Source organism: Macaca nemestrina, chromosome 16 (genome assembly GCF_043159975.1).
Source record: "Macaca nemestrina isolate mMacNem1 chromosome 16, mMacNem.hap1, whole genome shotgun sequence".
NCBI classification, from domain to species: domain Eukaryota; kingdom Metazoa; phylum Chordata; class Mammalia; order Primates; family Cercopithecidae; genus Macaca; species Macaca nemestrina.
Window position 1 is genome coordinate 28,000,575 of NC_092140.1, and position 17,173 is coordinate 28,017,747.

The following is a 17,173-nucleotide window of genomic DNA, read 5'->3' on the forward strand; positions in this document are numbered from 1 at the left end:
GGCTAGCATGGTGAAATCCCATCTCTACTACAAATACAAAAATTAGCTGGGCATGGTGGCAGGCGCCTGTAATCCCAGCTACTTGGGAGGCTGAGGCAGGAGAATTGCTTGAACCCAAGAGGCGGAGGTTGTAGTGAGCTGAGATCGTGCCGTTGCACTCCAACCTGGGGGACAAGAGCAAGACTCTATCTCGAAAAAAAAAAAAAAACATAAATTACAGGATAATTGCTAGAAAAATTAAAAATTACAGTATTTGCTTTGAAATAAATATACCCTTAAACTATATGTATACCACTGGTAATTTTTGAATAAGTATTATACACAAATATAACTGACAAACTCAGCATATTAAGTATCATACATAGTTAGTAGTTTTCTATATTGCTATCATTTTAAAGTATTTTTATTTTCATGCATATTAATAACAGATTCATACAGCCTATATTATGTTTCCATTCATGATCATTATAAATTCTGAAAAGGTAAAACATTAAGCACATAAAACAATGTTATCTGATAAAAAAGTAACTAAGGACTCAACATTGAGCAAAGTCACAAAACTGTTTTATTATTTCTCCTAAAATGTTTATAAAAGTAAATGTTTTCAAACAAATACTATTTTAAATAAATGCCCTAAATATGTCTTACTACCTCATTACCATGAAGGTATGGTCTATTACCATGAAGATAATATCAGTGATATGATGTATCAGTAGGTAAAGAGAATGCTTTAGAGTATGATCTTGATGAAATTAAGACTATAAATTTGTAAATTATTTAATGTGTTTTTGAGTTAATGGATGATTATTTCAAGTATTCTAAGGTGGTATCTACAAACATATAGTAAATTATGTGTTTTGTAAACAATCAAATATGTAATCCCAAGAACTAGTAAAGTATAAAAATATATAAATATAATTAAAAGTAATTAACAAAACAAATAATTCAAGTTATATGAAAAATGCAAAAACTGTAAGTGAAGGGCATATTACAATTTCTAACTCAAATGCTTACTGAGTTGTGTCCAGGAATGACTATTATCACTAAAACCGATAATATATTAACCTGATCAGAAACCAAAATACTAATAATTTTTAGTATTGATAATATGAATTCACTACATACCCTATTTAATCTATTGTGTGGTAAAAACAAGCAGAAATAGTCTTTTCCCCAGCAAATATGTAATGTATATATACATATACATATAAAATATTTTACATAACTGATAATTTAACATATATGTATGAATAATGAAAATATTAAGAAGCTGGGTAACGTTTAATGGTGTTATGTTCCTGTTTAAATGCACAGAATCTTGTTTAAACTATGTTAAGTGACAAAAATATTCCATGATTAATATGTGATTTTTAACATTACAGTGATCTGCATTCTCTGTACTTGTATGTAGAATTACTCCCTTTAATAACAATTCTAATTTTTCAAAGATCCTTAAATAAGATTTTGGATAGAAGGAAGGAGTAGGGTGGGGTAAAGATGGGGGGTTGTAGTTCAAAAGTCATCTCCAAATCTCTGGTGTGCTCCTACCTTCCCACCTGCTTTGAAAGTGATCTGCTGATTAACAGAAAGATGTACATATGTTACATGGTCATTTACCTTAAACTTATTTCTCTTAATTGTATTTTCATACTTTCACTTTACAGGATACCAACGTATATGTTTAGTTTATTTGCCAAGTAAAACTTATAATCCACATGGAACTAATTACTAACTAATTTGTAGTTATACCCAACAGAATGACAAATTACTTGGGTTGAACATATTTTAAAATATTTACTGAACTAACAATTTATTGAACAATCTCATGATTTTCTCTATCTACTATGGCCTACAGAAGATCATCTAAATGGTTTGTACATTTAAATTGTAGTCAGTAGGGACTCCAACTCAAAACTAAGCTAATATATAACACCATTCTATAACAAAGTAATATTAATGTTTCCATTAGCTATATTCTATGTGTCAGCTACTCTGTTAGGTACATTTTATATATACCAGCTAATGCTCATGACAACGCTGCTCAAGATTACATGGCTGGTAAACAAAAGAAATTCTTTAAAATCTCATAATATGTGTACTTTCTAATATTTAAAGCATAGTTTATGATAATTCCAACAAACAAAGTTGCCTTTGCAAAGTATATGTAATCCAACTAAATGCCTAATTCAAATAATAAAGCTGCATTTTAGTAAGAAAAACTTAAAAAAAAATCAGTCATCTTGACTATGATTATGATGAATAGGCAAAATAATTTATAATATTTTTCCTTTTAAATAAGATTCAATGCAGATGTGCAAGCTGTAAATTCACAAAATAACAAAGACAGACTGTGTCACCCTGAAGTGAAAGAAGAATCTATGCTACTGGAGGCTTTTAGAAAATGATAGTCTGCATCTGTGGGCAGTTTAACTTTCTGCCAAGGTTTTCATCTTCTTTTGTTTACTAAGGGTACATTTTAAAGTTAAACATCTTGAGAATTGGCGCCAGAGTTTGTGACATACAGCAGCACTTTGACATTCCTTTGGTTTCACGAAGAAACCGGTTATCTGCAATTTGGTAAACACAATAGCATGCAATCATATTTTACTGGTTTATTTAATAATCTTGCAGACAATTTTAAAAATGCAGATTCTAAGTAAGAAACTTGCATTTCAAGGTTTTCAGAAGTAGATAACAGTAAGTTGATACTGCGATATTGAAGAACACTTTCTATCCTGTCTTCCACTTATATATTTCCCTTTTCCCATTTGATAAATAATTTCAAATTAAGTTGTCAATGATAACACCACGAGGCCAGTTTACTATCAACCTCAAAAATTAAAAAAAAAAAGTGATCTATTTTTTATTATTGCAGGAGGATCATTTGTTCCTTTTTTTGTGCACCAAATGTTCATTGAGTACTTACTATGTTTTAACTATTTTTAAAAATTCTTCTTTGTTAAGAAGATTATTTAGAGGCTATTGAATTGAGCCAGATATGTAAATTCTGACTTCTATTTTTATGAGTTATTAAAGGTGTGACTTTCCAAACAGATTATAAGCTGGGATTGGGTGAGACAGCCCATGAAGAATGTATAGACAGTGGTTCTCACCTTGAGTTATATGCCAGAATCATTTTCTGTGCTTTGGGGTCTATACTTTTTGAAGCCCCATCTACAAGCTATTGAACAGAAAGCTTTCTGAGTAGAGACCAATCTAGTCATTAAAAAAATTCTATAGAAGCTAATATTTACACAAAATGTTGAGGAACACTGTGGAGAGAAAGACAAAAAGAGAGTGGATACTAGGAATCCAAAAAATCATTATGTGAGTGGGTGATGGGAGGAACAGCTAGCAAATGAGGTGGGGAAGAAAGTGGAAGAAAGGGAACAGAATCCTGTAAAAACGAGGAGGCCAACAGTTTCAAGAACAAAAAGGTGTCAGACGTAAATCTTGTAGATAATTCAAGCACTGTAAGAATTACATATAGGCTAAGATATTTGTAATTTCTGAAATAATTGATAAAATTTTTCAGTGATTTCATTGGGAGAAATTCTGGACTGAGGAAAAAAAAGAATGGGGAACATGTAGGAAATTCATGAAGATAGATTTTACCTTGATATGGATAGTTTTACAGATATGAAAAGGGGAATCTCATGTAAGTCCACAACTGAGAGTCTCTATTTTTCTGTGAGGTTTCAGACAAGGGCAGCATGCTGAATTGGGACTAAACATAATCTGATAACTTGATTTTCCTAATTATTATTATTATTTTGTCTTTAAGGAGGGGAGAGTTTAATAGACAAGAAAGAAGGAAGGAAGAAGCAAACAGCTCCCCCATACAGAGACAGAGACCGGGGAGTGCGGATTCTAACAAAGGGAAGGCTGGAGAGGTGGTGTTTGATTTGCACGGGGCTAAGGGAATTGGTTTGACCAGTCATGTCACTCCTAGCCCACCGAAAAACCTTGGCCTCCCACCCTAGCCTTTTAATATGTAAATACAGGGTGCCATGATGTTCTACACATGTGAGGATATGTGGGGGCAGTCATGTTGTCAGACACATGTGGGGGCAAGGGTAAGAAGAAGAGTGCTCACCCTGGTTCCAGCACCTGCCCATCTGGGTACTCGCTATCCCATAAGGGGTTTGACCACACAGAAGCCAAGCAAAGGAGCCACACTCCTGTCCCAAGTACCACGAAGGGGTCAGGGAACTCCCCCATTGCATTTTGATACAGAATCATGTTTAAAATAACATAAATTGGCCGGGTGTGGTGGCTCACGCCTGTAATCCCAGCACTTTGGGAGGCTGAGGTGGGCAGATCACCTGAGGTCAGGAGTTCGAGACCAGCCTGGCCAGCACGGTGAAATCCCATCTCTACTACAAATACAAAAATTAGCCGGGCATGGTGGCAGATGCCTGTAATCCCAGCTACTTCAAGCAAGAGAATTGCTTGAACCCAAGAGGCGGAGGTTGTAGTGAGCTGAGATTGTGCCACTGCACTCCAGCCTGGGGAACAAGAGCAAGACTCCGTCTCGGAAAAAAAAACCATAAATTACAGGTAAGAAGAATCGCCATGTTTGGGTGGACCCAGTTTCTAACAGCCGGCCATTTGCATACCAAAGCTTGCTGCCAAATTTTGTAAATATCTTCACTTAAATCTTACTCCCTTGGTATCAACTGAAAAACTATAACCTAATTTAACATGAATTTCCATTTAATGCATATCTTTACTAGCAATTGAATGTGTCCATGCTTCTTGGCCTCAATTTACCCTCACTCCAGATTTCAAAGGGACACTCAACAATGCCTAGAAATTTTAGTGCAGTCCTCCTGTATACTCACATTTTGTTGTTTAAATTATTTTCCATATTCTATCTCCATTTCTCCTTGCTTGCTAGCCCTAAATCTCATGACTTTATATCAAATTTTCATGCAGAGGGGATTTTCTCCATTTTTCCACTAACAAGTCAGTTGTCCATCCTCAGCTGTACATATGCTCACTGCCTTCCCTTGTCTTACTATGAATGATGTGACCTTGTGCTGATCAATGACCAAAGTCTCTCATTATGCTCTGGATCTCCTCCTGTTTCAGTCAACGACTTCTGTGCTCATCCCTCTCCTCAGTGTTGTTGCATCATTAATTACTCCCACCCTATAGGGATGACATCGCCAAAGGCATAAGCATACTCCTGTATTGCCTTTTTAATGTTCATAATTAATTATTTTATTTTTTAAGTTGACAAATACAAATAGCATATATTTATCATTGACAACATAATGTTTCAAATGTGTATACATTGTAGAATAGCTAAGTCGAGCTAATTAACGTATGCATTACCTTACACACTTTTTTGTGGTGACAACAAAATCTACTTTCAGTGATTTTCAATAATACAGTGCATTGTTATTAACTGTATTACGTTGTACAATTGCTCTTTTGAACTTATTACTCCTATTTAACTGAAATTTTGTATCCGTTGATCAACATTTCCCCAGTGCCCTGCCATACCCACCCCATCCCAGTCAATATTCCCTCTTTTAAAATAGGAAACTTCCCAGACTGCGTGTGGTGGTTCATGCCTGTAATCCTAATGCTTTGAGGAACCTAAGTGGAAGGCTTAGTGGAGCCCAGGAGTTAGAGACCAGCCTGGGCAACATAGTGAGACCCTGTCTCTACAAAACATTAAAAACTTACCCAAGTGTGATTCTAGTTACTCAGGAAGCAGAAGCGAGAGGATCACCTGAGCCAAGGAGTTTGAGGTTACAGAGAGTAGTAGATTTGGCTGCTGCACTCCAGCCTGGACAACAGAACAAGACCCCGTCTGAAAAAAAACTTCCCTGCATCTTGCAAACCTCTCTAGTTAACCACTCTATTCTCCTGTTCCCATATCATAACAAAACTTCTGAAAATAGAAGTATATAAGTTATTGTTTCTAAACTATCTTCTCACATTTTTTCCTCAATTTCCATTGCCACAACTTCATGAAAATGTCCTTGTAAATATCAAAATAGATGATACAGTCAAATTTACCTATGACTTTGAGGTTCTTCTGTTATTTGACATTTCAGTAACATCTGAGATAACGGACCATTTTCTCTTTCTTGTGACAGAAGTCTGAGACTCCAAGTTCTTGTGTTTTCTCCTACTTCAAAAGTTGTCTCTTCTTCATCATGTACACTGGCTCTTACTGTTCTGTTCAAGCTTTGAAATGTTGGAGTATCTTATGACTCTGATATGGATGTCATTTTCCTTGCCGTGGAAATATTCTTTGCAGATAACCTCATCCTATTCTATGGCTTCTAATGTAATCAGTACACACATTTGAGATTCATATCTCAAGTCCGTTTTTACAGCCCATATATTTTTTTCTGAAATTGCAGGCATGTACGTTCCATTGCATACTTAACCTCTCCATGTGAATATCTAACTGATGTTTCACTTATAGCTTGATCAAAACAGAGCCCTTGTTAACCAGATCTCCCCAAAAAACTGTTTCTTTTCAGGTCTCATCTCAATACAGGCATGAGCAAACACTCAGTGGGTCAAACCAAATCTTGTAGTTATCTGTGATTCTTTTATTTCCATCCCATTTTCTTTCATTCATCAAAAAACCCTGTTGAGTCTATCTCTAAAATGTATCCAAATTTGTCCCCTTTTGCCACTGTCACTGCCAACACCCTATCTCAAGCTCCATTATTACTCTTGTAGACAATTACATTAGTTTTCTCACTGTTTTCCATATTACTGTCTCTTCAAGGCAGCTGACACAGTCTATCGGAGCCTGAATCAGACCATATTAACTGCTCTACTTCAAATATATTATGAGTTTCAGTTATCAAGGGTGTCCAATCTTTTGGCTTCCCTGGGCTACATTTTATGGGGCCACCCATAAAATTCACTAACTAATGAGCTAAAAAAGAAAAAAATTGCAAAAAGTCTCATAATGTTTTACAAAAGTTTCTATATTCGTGTTGGGCCGCATTCAAAGCTGTCCAGGGCCACATGTAGTCCATAGGCCACAGGCTGGGCAAGCTTGAATTACATCAAGAATTAAACAAAATCCTCACCCACAAAGCTGCGTGTGATCCATCTCCTATCTTGCCATTTTTATTATCTGGCCCTTCCAAAAATGTTTGTCAACTTCTATATTACTATTAATTATTATTATCATTTTTGAGACAGTCTCACTCTGTCACCTGGCTGGAGTACAGTGGCATGATCTCCACTCACTGCAACTTCCGCCTCCTGGGTTCAAGCAATTCTCCTGCTTCAGCCACCCAAGTAGCTGGGATTACAGGCACGCACCACCATGTCTGACTAACGTTTATATTTTTAGTAGAGATGGGGTTTCACTATATTGGCCAGGCTAGTCTCCAACTCCTGGCCTCAAGTGATCTGCCCACCTCAGCCTCCCAAACTTCTGGGATTACAGGTGTGAGGTACCACATCTGGCCAACTTATCTGTTAGATCAATAAGTATTTGGTGAATAATATTTAACTTTTTTTTCACTGTGGAAAAATATTAATTAGAAAATAAATACATCATAAGCTATGGTTTAAATTCTAACATCAATTCTAACACAGGTAGTACAGTAAACAAAAGAATGTCAATGTCACATCTTATTTTGTAGTTAAAGTTGGATAGAAAAATGCCTAAAAGAATATGCTTCTGATTCTTTTTTTTTTTTTGAGACGGAGTCTCGCTCTGTCGCCCAGGCTGGAGTGCAGTGGCCGGATCTCAGCTCACTGCAAGCTCCGCCTCCCGGGTTCACGCCATTCTCCTGCCTCAGCCTCCCGAGTAGCTGGGACTACAGGCGCCCGCCACCTCGCCCGGCTAGTTTTTTGTATTTTTTAGTAGAGACGGGGTTTCACTGTGTTAGCCAGGATAGTCTCGATCTCCTGACCTCGTGATCCACCCGTCTCGGCCTCCCAAAGTGCTGGGATTACAGGCTTGAGCCACCGCGCCCGGCCCTGCTTCTGATTCTTAATTCAACAAATTATCAACTACTACAAGGGGAGCGTAGCAGGCTAAAATAAACCCTGGCAATTTGAGGTCTTCTATGGCTTATCTCTTCCAGCTAATATTGTTAGACATTGAAATATCAAGGTGACACTCAAACAGTCTAGATAATGTTGCTGGTACAGGAGCTATGTACTCATCCATCTCCCAGGTAAACAATTCAACAGAAAAGATTAATGGTACTCGGAATATTAGTCTTACTTATCTCTTTAGTTTTAAGACGAGTAAAGCTAACAATTTTACAGGACTGCGGCGTCAAGCCAATAAGCACGCCAAATCTAAATTTCTCATTTAATTCTAAATTGTATCATAAAAACCCAAGTGATGTTTTGTCTCAGGACATTTTATCTATTAAGAGTGTTCCTATTTCAAAAGATACAGATTTTTTCTTGATTTGCTCGAGAGACATTGAGAAACAGAATCAGGTGTTATGTTTAATTATATAGAAACATAAAATCTGCAAAATGATAATAGAGTCAATCAAATGCAAAAGTCAAGATTTAAATGCCAGATTCTTTATTAATATATATAGTCAATTTGCATAAGACAGAAATTTTTTGTTACTTCATTGTGCTGTGTTTTGCTGTATCAAATGCATCCTTACATAGACTACTAATTCTTGTTTTAGAAAAGTTGTCATTTTTTGCTGAACCGATGCCCTCAATTACACATTGCAACAAACTGCCTACACCCTAATTTGTGGTCTGGTCTTTCTCAAGTTGTCATTCTCTCATATTGTCTTTCTGACATGCTAAGTCTTCTCAATCTAATTAACTATCTATAATTTAAGGGCCCATGCAGAAAGCACAATGGCAGTGCTAACCAATGTCTGTCACTTGTCTACTCCTTTACCTCAGGATTCCATGAGTAATAAGCCTTCACCAGAGAATTACATTTCCAATGACTCTTTTAAAATAAAAACTATATAATTTGATTGACAGTGGAAAATGCCTATTTAGTAATAATTCTAAAGCTGAAAAACTACAGAGGACTTCATTTTGACCATCTAACTTTGTAAAAAAACAGAACTTATTTAGCAATAAATTCAATGCATATCTGTTTGTTTCTTGAAATTAAACATTTTTACTTAGTTTATACTTTTTGAGAGTTTTGGATTTTAAAGTCTTTACCTATATTAAATAAAAACTTTTTAAAAGTGGTATAAAAACACTATGAAAGAGTGAAGCAATGTTTTAATTTCTTGGCTTAATCTTGGTGCCACTTCTGCGTAAGTAACTCCATCTTTAATATTCTGCAGCCACCTGAGCATATCTCTATCCCTGTCCTTATCACTCTTAATGTTTACTTTTGATTTATGTAACTATTTCATCCATCTATCACAGTGGCTGGAAAATAGCAGTCACCTAATAAATAATGATAGAGTTAAGCACATGTACCCTAGAACTTAAAGTATAATAAAAAAAAAAAAAAAAGAAAGAAAGAAAGAAATGAATATCTATGTGGAAAGTTTAACAAACAGTGGGCATTTTTTTCTGGTTGGAAGGTAGGGGTAAAAAGTAACATGTGATTTAATAATTGATTTCAAATATGAAAAATAAACTGCAAACTTACAGAGTTTGAGACAGCAGCCAGTTAATAAATTCAGCCTAAGCAAAACAGTAATTTTTTTAACCTTTCTACCATTTAGTACTTCTAGAAAAGCTACTTTACAGTGGCTAACCTGGACTGGTTCTTGACTTTTCTGTTTTCCCTTATAATTTCCTACTGAGGCCTGTCCATCTAAAGTAATATCCAGGATTCTGGAATTATTTTATGTGCTTTCTCTTGTACTTAAAATTTTAGTCACTGTAGTTGACTAGGCTTAGATTTCAATTTCAGCTCTAACCTTTATTGGTCGAATGGCTTTGCTCCAATTATCTCTCCTAAGGTTCATCTACCCAAAGGTGCTAACAGTGTTACTTATTTGTAACAGTGTAAACTTAGGCAAATGAAGTGTTTATATCTTAACATGTGAGCTGTGAAAGTGTTCAAATAATTATGCTTACCAATGTTATATACAAATAGCTATACTTATATAAATTTAGCATATCTATTAAATACAATTAACCTGAGTCCTCTTAATTTGGGGAGTTTCTACGTATTTTTCACAGGCAGGACAGAGATGTTACAAATTTCTCATTCCAGGTGTTGTGACAAAGTTGTTACCAATCCAGAGGTATTTACAATTTAAAACCCAATAAAAACTGCACTCCAAAAAGTGATTTAAAGAAACTAAATTAAGACACATATGGAGATTTGGGGGAGACTTATTGAGGAAGAAAATCTGCCTTTCAAATTCCGCTGAAATAATACACATATAGATGTCTATTAAAGACCTACTAATAGTGCTCGCTTCGGCAGCACATATACTAAAATTGGAACGATACAGAGAAGATTAGCATGGCCCCTGCGCAAGGATGACACGCAAATTCGTGAAGCGTTCCATATTTTTAGGCTATTGGTCCCTCATATATGGCTCAGAAGAAATCTCTTCAAATATTTTAAAGCAAATATTTTACACCATTTAACTCTTCATCGACAGCTATGCCCCAGACTTGATGACCAATCCTGTTCTTAATCCTGAGTAACTACAAAAAAAGCCTCACATGTAAGAATAATATCTCAGTCTGTCAGTCCCATCTGATATAGTATCTATGTTCTCATAAACATGCTTTTGCCTGTGAAAGGAAAACAAAATCTCAGGATTCCAAACTCACTAAGCCAAAGGGAAAAGTCAAGCTGGGAACTGGGTCATGTAAACCTGCCTCCCATTTTGTTCCTAAATAGATAGCTACAAAGATAAAAGGCTACATACCTCCCTCACAATTTGCTCACCAGAAAATTCCGTGTAAGCCCCAAGATCTTTACCCTAAAACAAATCTGTCGAATTTCACCCTGACAATGTAAATTGACATATATAAGTCATGTAAGTCATATATGTCATATATGACACATATGTCATATATGTCTCATAAGTCATATATGACACATATGTCATATATGTCTCATAAGTCCTATATGACACATGTGTCATATAGGTCTCATAAGTCCTATATGACACATGTGTCATATAAGTCATATAAGTCCTATATGACACATGTGTCATATAAGTCATATAAGTCCTATATGACACATGTGTCATATAACTCATATATGACACATGTGTCATATAACTCATATAAGTCATATATGACACATGTGTCATATAAGTCATATAAGTCATATGACACATATGTCGTGTCATATAAGTCATATATGACACATATGTCATATAAGCCATATATGACACATATGTCATATAAGTCATATAAGCCATATATGACACATATGTCATATAAGTCATATAAGCCATATATGACACATATGTCATATAAGTCATATAAGCCATATATGACACATATGTCATATAAGTCATATAAGCCATATATGACACATATGTCATATAAGTCATATAAGCCATATATGACACATATGTCATATAAGTCATATAAGCCATATATGACACATATGTCATATAAGTCATATAAGTCATATATGACACATATGTCATATAAGTCATATAAGTCATATATGACACATGTCATATATGACACATATGTCATATAAGACACATATGTCATATATGACACATATGTCATATAAGACACATATGTCATATAAGTCATATATGTCACATATGTCATATAAGTCATATATGGCACATATGTCATATAAGTCATATATGGCACATATGACACATATGTCATATATGGCACATATGACACATATGTCATATATGGCACATATGACACATGTCATACAAGTCATATGTCATATATGACACATATGACACATATGACACATATGTCATATATGTCATATATGTCATGTAAGTCGTGTCATATAAGTCATGTAAGTCATATAAGTCATGTAAGTCATATGTCATATATGTCATATAAGTCATATGTCATATATGTCATATAAGTCATATATGTCATATAAGTCATATATGTCATATAAGTCATATGACACATATGTCATATATGTCATATAAGTCATATATGACACATATGTCATATATGTCTTATAAGTCATATATGACCCATGTCATGTCTTATGTCATATATGACCCATATGTCATATATGTCGTATATGACCCATATGTCATATATGTCGTATATGACCCATATGTCATATATGTCGTATATGACCCATATGTCATATATGTCGTATATGACCCATATGTCATATATGTCATATAAGTCATATATGTCATATAAGTCATATAAGTCATATAAATCATATGTCATATAAGTCATAGAAGTCATATAAATCATATATGTCATATAAGTCATATAAGTCACATATGACACATATGTCATATATGTCACATATGGCACATATGTCATATATGGCACATATGTCATATATGACTACGTCATATGTCATATGTGACACATATGTCATATAAGTCATATGTCATATAAGTCATGTCATATGTGTCATATATGTCATATAAGTCATGTCATATGTGTCATATGTGTCATATATGTCATATAAGTCATGTCATATGTGTCATATGTCATATAAGTCATGTCATGTGTCATATGTGTCATATGTGTCATATGTGTCATATGTGTCATATATGTCATATATGTCATATATGTCATATATGTCATATATGTCATATATGTCATATATGTCATTTAAGTCATATATGTCATATATGTCATATATGACATATGTCATTTAAGTCATATATGTCATATATGACATATGTCATTTAAGTCATATATGTCATATATGACATATGCCATTTAAGTCATATATGTCATATATGACATATGCCATTTAAGTCATATATGTCATATATGACATATGCCATTTAAGTCATATATGTCATATATGACATATGCCATTTAAGTCATATTTGTCATATATGACATATGCCATTTAAGTCATATATGTCATATATGACATATGCCATTTAAGTCATATATGTCATATATGACATGTCATAAATTGACATATATATAAATCCACATATAAGATGTGGATTCAGTGAACACTAATTGAAGACTCAAGAGAATGCCACAGCTGCCCCCTTTATCTATCATCCCCTCTTTTTATTTTCCTTCCTTTTTCTCCTACTGCTTGCTCTTTCCCCTAAATATTGAAGCTCCTAGATCCTCTGTGGAAAAAGCATGAATCACAGATTGTTCCTGTGTTTTGCTTTGTTTCTTGGGGGTTTTTTGTTCGTTTGGTTGGTTGGGTTTTTTGTTTTGTTTTGTTTTGTTTTGTTTTTTGAGATGGAGTTTCAGTCTTGTTGCCCAGGCTGGAGTGCAATGGCCCGATCTTGGCTCACTGCAACCTCTGCCTTCTGGATTCAAGCAATTCTCTAGCCTCAGCCTCCCAGGTAGCTGGGATTACAGGTGTGCACCACCACGCCCAGCTAATTTTGTATTTTGTGTATGTGTGTTCCTTTTTCCTGAGTGTGTCCTTAACCTTGGCGAAATAAACCTCTAAAATGATTGAAAAAAAAAAAAAAGACCTACTAATAAGGACTTTTATTCCACTATAAATAGAATAAACCATGGCTTTAAACTTAGCAACTAGAATGTTAGAGAAATATATGATTTAAAAGCAAAAATGTGGAACAAGAGAGTAAACTAATACATAATATATATACTGCGTAATAGAGCAGTATTCTTTATCATTTTGTGTCCGGAATTGGTGGGTTCTTGGTCTCACTGACTTCAAGAATGAAGCCGTGGACCCTTGCAGTGTTACTGTTCTTAGAGATGGTGTGTCCGGAGTTTGTTCCTCCAGATGTTCAGATGTGTCAGTTTCTTCCTTCTCATGGGTTCATGGTCTCGCTGGCTTCAGGAGTGAAGCTGCAGATGTTTGCAATGGGTATTACAGCTCATAAAGGTGGGGCGGACCCAAAGGGTGAGCAGCAACAAGATTTATTGTGAAGGGCAAAAGAACAAACCTTCCACAGCATGGAAGGGGACCCCAGCGGGTTGCTGCTGCTGCCTGGGGCAGCCTGCTTTTATTCCCTTATCTGACCCCATCGGCATCCTGCTGAGTGTTCGATTTTAGAGAGAGCTGATTGGTCCTTTTTGACAGGGTGCTGAATGGTACGTTTACAATCCTTTAGCTAGACACAAAAGTTCTCCAAGTCCCCACTAGTTTAGCTAGGCACAGAGCACTGATTGGTGCCTTTACAAACTTTTAGCTAGACACAGAGTGCTGACTGATGCGTTTACAACCCTTTAGCTAGACAGAAAAGTTCTCCAGGTCACCGGACCCAGAAGCCCAGTGGACTTCACCTCTCGATGGCAGTCCCTGCAGGACTTTGCCGCACCTAGCCCAGGCACTCTGTCAGCCCAGAGGGAGCTCGTCCCCTGATCAAGCCCAGCAGGCACTGGATGGCTGCCCTGAGTGTGGGGCCACCGAGCCCGTGCCCACCCGGAACCTGCACCGGCCCACTAGCACCACTCACAGCCCCTGCTCTCGCCCCTGCCTCTCCCTTCACACTTCCCCGAGAGCAGAGGGAGCCAGCTCCGGCCTTGGTCAGCCCCAGAGAGGGGCCCCCATAGGGCAGCAGTGGGCTGAAGGGCTCCTTGAGCAGGGCCAGAGCGGACACTGAGGCCGAGGAGGCGCCGAGAGCGAGCGAGGGCTGCTAGCACGTTGTCACCTCTCAATTTTAGATTCGGGCCTCATAGCTGCTTCTTGTTCCCCTCACCCCAGAATAAGGGAAAGGGTGTGTGTGTGTGTGTGTGTGTGTGTGTAACAGAGAGAAAGAGCGCATCCGTGTGTACACTGTGAAGAGGGTTGGAAATGTTCTATTGAGGATGTCAGGCTGAGATCTGTAAACGTAGGCCTGCCATTACTGTGAAAAACTCTGTAAGGACAAGGTTACGGATGGTGAGTAATAAGAAACAGACAGGACTAGGAGATGCTAACAATGTTTTGAGATGCTATTTTTAGTAATAGGTCCACATATTCGACAGGACAAGTTTTTAAATCTTTTTCCTCATTTATAAAATTCTCAAACATATGTACATTTATTTTTTCTTTAAATTTTTCTTTATATTTTTTCTACAATAAAAAACTACTACATTTTGACCAATTCTATTTTAAAATTGGTTTTTACATATGCAGTGGTCAGTGTTTGCTTAACATAGTGCAAATGAAAAATACAATATGCTTTCATGGGCTTAATGATGATCAAAAGACCAAAGTGTATCTAAAATCTCTAAATCTATTCTGATCCAGCAATTCTACCTCAAGTTTGAGAGTTCATCGTAAGAAATGTTTAGGTAAACTGGGTGAATATTTTGTCCAGAGTTGTTTGATGCAACTCTACAACAGAAAAAACATAAATCCAATCAATACTAAAGTCTGTCTAAAAGGATTTATGAAATAAATCATGGTACATCCATTGCTTATAGTTCTATAGCTATTAAAATAATGTTCAGGCCGGGCGTCGTGGCTCACACCTGTAATCCTAGCCCTTTGGGAGGCCGAGGTGGGCAGATCACCTGAGGTTGGGAGTTCGAGACCAGCCTGACCAACATGGAGAAACCCCCTCTCTACTAAAAATGCAAAATTAGCCGGGCTTGGTGGCACATGCGTGTAGTCCCAGTTACTCAGGAGGCTGAGGCAGGAGAATCACTTTAACCTGAGAGGCAGAGGTTGCGGTGTGCCAAGATCGCGCCACTGCACTCCAGGCTAGGCAACAAGAGAGAAACTCCGTATCAAAATAATAATAATAATAATAACAAAAATAATGTTCAGAAAGTACAAGCTCAACATTACAAGGAATTCTTACCAGCTGTTTGTAAGAAACAATGCTGACAAATAAGTCCATTGGAGAGCACCTGCCCAGTGTAAAGAAGGCACACATAATTTGGCCTCCACCACATCCATGTAAGGCTGAAAACCCAGTACCACCAGATGATCAATCTACTTTACAAGAAAAGCTGCAAAATGCATGGGACAGGTTCTTGTAGAAAGATGAATCATAGTCTGGGTTTTACCCATTGTACTCTCTTTAGGGAAAGACCAATGGTACCTGAAAGGTAAAATGAAGCTAATACAGACAGTATATTGTTCAAAGGATCATATAAGTTGAAAATCTCAATAATATTGTTCAGGGCTATTAAATACGCTATTATATTTTAAACTTAATGTGTCCTTAACAAATTAACAAATTGCATGTATGATATTCTATTTTGCTTAATAACACTTACTGCATGACATCTCATGGTATACCATAATAAATATTGCAATTCAGCCATGTATTTCTATGATTTCTATGGTAATGAGAAATGTAAATTTTCCTCAGTGTTCTAGCACACTTCTATACTGATAGACAATGAAGTAACTAATAACTATTTCAATTTTGCAATCATGTATAAATCCTGTCCTTCAGAGTATTAGTCTATTCTTGCACTGCTATAAAGAAATACCTGACACTGGGCAATTTATAAAGAAAAGAGGTTTAACTGACTCACAATTCCACAGGCTCTACAGGAAGCATGACTTGGAAGCCTTCAGGAAACTTACAATCATGGCAGAAGGTGAAGGGGAAGCAAGCATGTCTTACATGGCAGGAGCAAGAGAAAGAGAGAGGAGTGGGAGGTGCTACACATTTTTATACAACCAGATCTCATGACAAGTCACTATCATGAGGACAACACTAAAAGGAAAATTCACCTCCATGATCCAATCACCTCTGACTGGGCCCAACCTCCAACATTGTGTAGATCTAATTCTAATAGATGAAAGGAAGTTGGACTAGAGGACTTCCTGTCCTTGGTGGACAAGGAGTTAATTAGCTTAGAAAGTTATGAAAAAAAGGAGAAATTAATTTTTATTGCATTGAGTTCTGACAATATTTTACTTGTTCCACAATGTCTTTCCGCAATCCTAATTAATTTAGCAAAAATATATTGCGTTTATATACTCCACACTCATTACGCAAAAAATATGGAAACTCAGTGTAATTCTGATAACAGCTACCACACTTCTCCTAGCATTTGATGAAAACACCAATTTAGATCTAAGATAGCTTTTTAATGAGAATATATTCTCATTAAAATTATAGTGTGTGTTTTTTTTATTCCAAGACACCATGCTCCTTCAAAGACTTAAAGATTTATT

General features: G+C 36.2%; 1 non-coding gene across 1 annotated transcript; it reads left to right on the forward strand.

Moving 5' to 3' along the window:
- The first annotated feature begins 10,368 nt into the window (after positions 1 to 10,368).
- LOC112426654 (U6 spliceosomal RNA) lies at positions 10,369 to 10,475 on the forward strand. The gene has a single exon (XR_003018046.1). It is a non-coding gene; the product is annotated as a U6 spliceosomal RNA (small nuclear RNA).
- Positions 10,476 to 17,173: the final 6,698 nt, after the last annotated feature.